Source organism: Clupea harengus, chromosome 14 (assembly GCF_900700415.2).
Source record: "Clupea harengus chromosome 14, Ch_v2.0.2, whole genome shotgun sequence".
Taxonomy (NCBI): domain Eukaryota; kingdom Metazoa; phylum Chordata; class Actinopteri; order Clupeiformes; family Clupeidae; genus Clupea; species Clupea harengus.
The window spans coordinates 19,275,355-19,281,556 of record NC_045165.1 but is presented as its reverse complement, the minus strand read 5'-3'; the positions used below and the strand labels follow the sequence as shown (position 1 = coordinate 19,281,556).

General features: G+C 37.9%; 1 pseudogene; it reads left to right on the top strand.

Moving 5' to 3' along the window:
* The first annotated feature begins 515 nt into the window (after positions 1 to 515).
* Positions 516 to 1,467, top strand: LOC116217874 (annotated as a pseudogene).
* Positions 1,468 to 6,202: the final 4,735 nt, after the last annotated feature.

The following is a 6,202-nucleotide window of genomic DNA, read 5'->3' as shown; positions in this document are numbered from 1 at the left end:
AGCGTTTGCCTTGATAGTGTGTGTGGTGGACGGCTTGAAGCTGGGCGCAGGTAACTGATCTACATAAGCATTTCCCTGTTTTATTGATGGTATTCATTGGTTCATCAGATTTGAAAAGAAAAAGAAAAAATATATTGTGCCTTGAAATGTTGTTTTCATGTGCTGATATCTATTTATTCTGAGATTTATTTGTATTAAATTAGAATATATGCTAACACAATCAATGCCTACTTTCTCATGATCTAAACAGAAACTAAACAATATGTCTAATTGAAAGGTCTTGAGGAGTTAAATGTCTTACATATCAATGCATTAATGCATGCTCTGTTTTACTTGAGATACTGGTACAGATCTTCCTTTTCAGCTCTGCATTAAGTTGTTTTATTATACTCCTTTTAACAAACTGTGGTCATATTAACAGTTATTTTGGAGCTATACTCTTTTAAACAAATTGTGGTCATATTAACAGTTCTCTGCCTTTTTCCAGAACAGGTATTAATGAATGTTCTGGCAACATGAACGTCTCTGGTCCAGTCACATTTTTCATCATAGAAGGACTGCAGGAGAAGAAACTGCTCATGTTTGGTGTTTTTTTCACCATTTATGCTGTGGTTTTATGTGGCAATAGTATGATTATATATCTAGTGAGAACAGACCCTAGGCTTAAATCTCCTATGTATTTCTTTCTTCATAACCTCTCTTTCTCAGACATGGTGTACACGACAGTAACCATGCCTAACATGCTGTCAGGTTTACTAAAAGAGGAACACACCATCTCTAAAACTGGTTGCATTTTGCAGATGTACTTTTTCCTCTCTATGGCTGTGACTGGTCGCTCTATCCTGACAGTCATGGCTTTTGACCGCTATGTAGCCATTTGTATCCCACTTCGCTACATGACTATTATGACGAAGCAGGTGCGCATCCTCCTGGTGGTGGCTGCATGGAGCTTTGGGTTTACGGCCGTCCTGCCAGCCCTCTCCCTGGCCGTCCAGCTACCCTTCTGCGGACCAAACAGGGTGAAGCACTGCTTCTGTGACCACTCGTCTGTGGTGAGGCTAGCCTGCACCGACACAAGAGTGAACAGCACTGTGTCTCTCACCATCGTTTGTTCTCCTTGGCACATTCTCTCTCATCCTGGCCTCCTATGTGTGCATAGGCAAGGCAGTGCACTGCATGGGCCGGGCTGAGAGGATCAAGGCTTTCACCACGTGTGCTTCGCACCTGATAGTGGTCTGCATCTCGTATGTGTCGGCCACGTGTGTGTACGTCTCGTACCGCGTGGCCACATTCTCCCCCGACACACGCATGACTATAGCAGTGCTGTATTCTGTTCTAACGCCTTTTCTCAACCCCATCATTTACAGCTTAAGGAACAAGGAGCTTAGGGAGGCCCTGATGAGGATCCTGGGTAAATGTGTTGCCGTACCGAGCTCACACAGGAAAACAATACCTTCTTTATCTTGACAGTGTCTAAATATCGTATCAGGCTGACTCCGTTTCCTTAATTAGTGACCTCTAATATGTTAAGGTGTTGTTAACTACTTGTAGTCATACCCATGAATATAACAATTCTACTAAAATACATTTTATGTGTATTATTGTATGTTTGTTATTATTATATGAAGTGTCTTATAAGTGGATTATAATGTACATGATATGATATTAGAATATTGGAATATATTAGACACAGTAAAGTACATTCAGTTCATGTATAATCTCACTAAACACATACTTAGCCTCTGTCTGTGTGCAGCAGTCTATCCTCATCTGTCTTTAATGTTTTTATCTCATACCACTTGTGTGGATCGGGGAAAGCGGCACATTATGTCTAAGAGGTTGTGTTGTGTAACAAATGTAGAATTGTACAGTATGATAGTCATACTATTTGAGCACTTCAGAGGGATTTCATTTTTTTTTTGTCTGTTATTTCTATAGTTCAATGGTAATGTCTGTGAAATAAAATGTCTTGCATACCTATTGTGTGTCATGAACTTGGTCAAACTAATTATTATTCATCATGTGTTCAATATGAATCACAGTATTTTTTTGTTTTGTAGGAACACAATCCACCTCTTTTCTCCTTTAACATATTTTTTGTTTTTACACATAAGGTTTTCTTATCTCCATGAGTTTTTTTTTAAAATCAAAGCTGCTCTTTGTGTGATTAAGGAACTGTAATTGTGGGCAAAATAATGGGGGGACTAGTTTCAACAGCATGACATTGTTTTAGTTGTTTTTCATTTGATTGTTTTTTTGTTGTTGGTTGACCTCATAAGATGTGGTTACATAAGTTTAACACGATATGAAAAGCAGGGTTATTATTGTAAACTAGAACTAAAACTTAGACTAATGGTCTTGAGACATTTCTCTTAAACTGAACTAAAATCATTATCCCTAAGAAAATGTCAAACTAAATCTATATTAAATTAGTTGCTGAATGATTGCTAAGAAAACGAATACAAATAAAACAAGAAAAAACACAAATAATTGTCGTTATCATTTCAAGATGGTGGACATCGAATTCATTCAAGGGTGTCACTGGTTCTAGTAACATGATTTGCTCTGGTGAGTATTCATAAAGACGAGAGCGTGTAAAACCAGGGCTTGATTACTGTTGTTGCATATAATGAACTAGCTACCAAGAAACACATTTGCTCTAGGCCTATTTATCTGATCAATGTTCATTCTTTCTTTCAAAATGCATTTAAAATCCGTAGATGCTAGCCCTCTGTCATTTGGTTCAGTGCTAGCAAGTTAGCTAGCTGGCAGCAAATTGCTTCTCACAGACTTGTGCGTTCAATGTACGACTTCTGGTGTTCGCTCGGCTTGGACCAGTTCGGCTTTGTAAATGGGAAACAAACATAAGTGGCTTGTACTGAACCATAAACAATCCAAGCCTCAGGAATATGGAAGGGAAGGGTGCAATTTGATTGGCTGTTGAGCAAAAATAGCAGCAACCTTTTGCAAAAGCGAAACCGAATCATAGACTGCATTTCAACAGGCTTTCAGTCTAAAACATTGTGACAGTTGATATCTTCAGTGATAAGCAGCAGTGTTAATTTCGTTGACGAAAACTATGACGAAAAATATTCGTTAACGACCTTTTTCCCGTGACTAAGACGAGACTAAGACGTGACGAAAACGGATCTTTATAAATAAAAACTATGACTAAATCTATTTTAACTTTCGTTGACGAGACGAGACGAGACGAAAATGTTGGTGGTTGACTAAGTCACAATTGTTTTTTTTTTCCAAACTTGTATGCACATCATTGGTTGAATGTTGCCCGGTCCTGTATCTATCCCTCCTCCACTCCCTGAGATGGCCAGACATGCAAGTGACGCCCTATGGCTTAACGTTATGATGGCTGAAGTTCAAGCACTCGGTACTGGAAGACAAATAAGAATAGATATCTGGACAGTCTTAAATTATAACTTGACAGAAAATAAAACACAATGCACCGCAATAACCGGAGAGAAACCGCGTGGCTTCAAAATAGATGGGAAGAACACAACAAGAGGCACCTGAAAGCGCACAAGACAACCCTGCCATTTATGCCAAGGTAAATTAGCTAGTAACTGTCAATGATAATTAGCTAATGTTAACTAGTTATTCGAATATATTAGCCAACGTTAAGTTAACTTCAAAGGGGCAGTCGAGTGTATAGGTTGTGTCAGCTTGGATAACTAGCTAGTCATTTTCGATTGAAACCTCCCGTTTGGCTTGGCAAATGAGTTCCAAAACTTTTAGCTAGCTAACATTGGCTAACTATGAGGTAGCATAGCTAAGTTATACTAGCTATCGATAACTAGCTAGTAAACACATTGCTGAATGGACTATAGGACAGGCCACGCATGACATTAATCAAGAAAAATAAATGAATATGTGATTGGTTTACATATCCTTGTCTATTTATGCAATTGTTATTAGCACTACTTTCAACTCTCAAACTATCCGTCTAGCTAAATACTGTATGTTGGTTATCAGATTGCACAGCAATTCATATGGAGGATATGTGGTTGATTTAACTAAGGCCAGGTAGGCATAGTAGTTGTATTGTGTTATCAGATCATTTAAATCTTCAAAATCTAGACTTGATATTCTCTTATATTTTAATGATAATACTGTTAATTAAGTATTGCCTTAAAATTATTATTTACATTGAATTCATTGGAATTCAGCTGTAGGCATGGGAGATCTGTATCTTAGAGACTAATTGCATCCACAGTTTACGTACTGCAAGCTTGACTATTATGCAGTTGTAGACACAACACAAGGGGTCCCCGGGCCTGAGAAGGGATGGAAAGGAGTTTAATGTGACTATAAGATGGACTTAATTTTTAGTTTAATGTGACTAAAACTAGACTAAAATGTAATGAGACTTCGTCGACTAAAACTAGACTAAAATGTTCTGAGTTTTCGTCGACGAAAACTAGACTAAAACTAAGCAGGATAAAAATGACTAAAAGTGACTAAAACTAATATGCATTTTCGTCTAAAGACTAAGACTAAGACTAAATCTAAAAAAGCTGCCAAAATTAACACTGATAAGCAGACTATTTTTCATGCTGCTCTAATACTTTACAACTTTTATCCTTAACTACAATTGCTATAACTACAACTGAAACTATAATATGCTGAAACTAATGAAACCACTGCTGAACTAAATCACTGGTGAACTAAATGGAAATTCAGATTAAACACAAACATATTATCAAAATAGAAATTGGAAAACTATTATAACCTAGTATAAAATAAAAATAGTATCTATCAATGGTCAAATTCCAAAAAGCAGGATTTGCAAAAGGTATCCTCCCTCTAGTATGATACTTTGGCTGCTTATTTAAAATCAAATAAACCTAATCTAATTGTAATCAGGTTAATCTCTTCAGACTCCATAGCTACATTTGCAACCAACGTTATTCACCCCCCTTAACTCTAGACATTCATGTGTCATAAGGACAACCTAATGAAAAAACATCAACCAAAGTCAAATGATGAGAGCAAATGATTATAGAATACATATTTAAGTGACAGAATGACTTCAGAATGACACATAGGCCTATTGGCCTAACTTGCATACATACATAGACTATCACAGATTGGATTTATAACTGTCATTACAGAATAACCACAGACACAAAATCATGTAGCCTTACTGACTAGTCAGTGATTTATAATAGCAATAGGCCCACAGGGACTGAACAAAATTCTTGTTACTACTATGTCTTTTTACTACTGTGCTCCTTGTATCATGTCCTGCCATGTGCTTTTGTTTTTTCTGATCACGTGTTTTTGTTGTCTTCATGGTCATGGGGTGTATCACTTCCTGATTATGTCCAGGCTCAAGCAGATGGGTCCCTCCTTATGTGCCGTGGTTCTGCTTAAGGTTTCTTCCTGATTAACAGGGAGTTTTTACCTGCTCTTGTCGCCATTTTGCTTGCTGTAAGGGTATTTACCCCCCCCCCCCCCCCCCCCCTTTATTGTTTTGGTGCTATATAAATAAAATTGAATTGAATTGAATTTTCACCTGTGCCCTATTCCCTCGTTACAATCAGGTCTGCATTTGCCTTGGACCTATTTAAGCCCTGTATGTTCAGTTTTCCGTTGTCAGACCACTTGTCTTGTGATAGGTGAAAATTCACCCTAGTTACCTCAGGACTCCGGAGCTGCATATACAGTAAGTATATGTATTAGACAAACAACAATTGCAATCGGGCTCACTCCCAGCACAAGGCTGAAAGTGAAGCCATGACAAACACATTGCACAAGGTTTATATAGACAGAAGTTGAGCGTTCAGCAGGGATAACCACGTGGTGGATTTCTGACGTCCGAGGCAAGGATGGAAGTTTTGCAAGGTCGGAAGAAGCACAGTTCGACCCTTCTTATCACATCTGGTCTAAACATGCTCTTGTACATATGCAGACTAAGTGGCACCTAATAATCTAAGTTACACACACGCAGAAACACAGAAAAGCCATGTTCCTGCTTACATAAGTATATGATTCATATAAGGTAATTAATAATACAAGGCACTTGATTATTATATTCTTAAGTCATTAACAGTGTTTGGAAATTATCTCCATCATCTTGAGTACCTTGTTCTTGAGTACCTTGCTCTTTGCATACCTTTATTCCGCTTTTGACCCTGGCTTAGTTTGGGACACTCACATAGGGGCCTGCTATTTTGGACTCTTT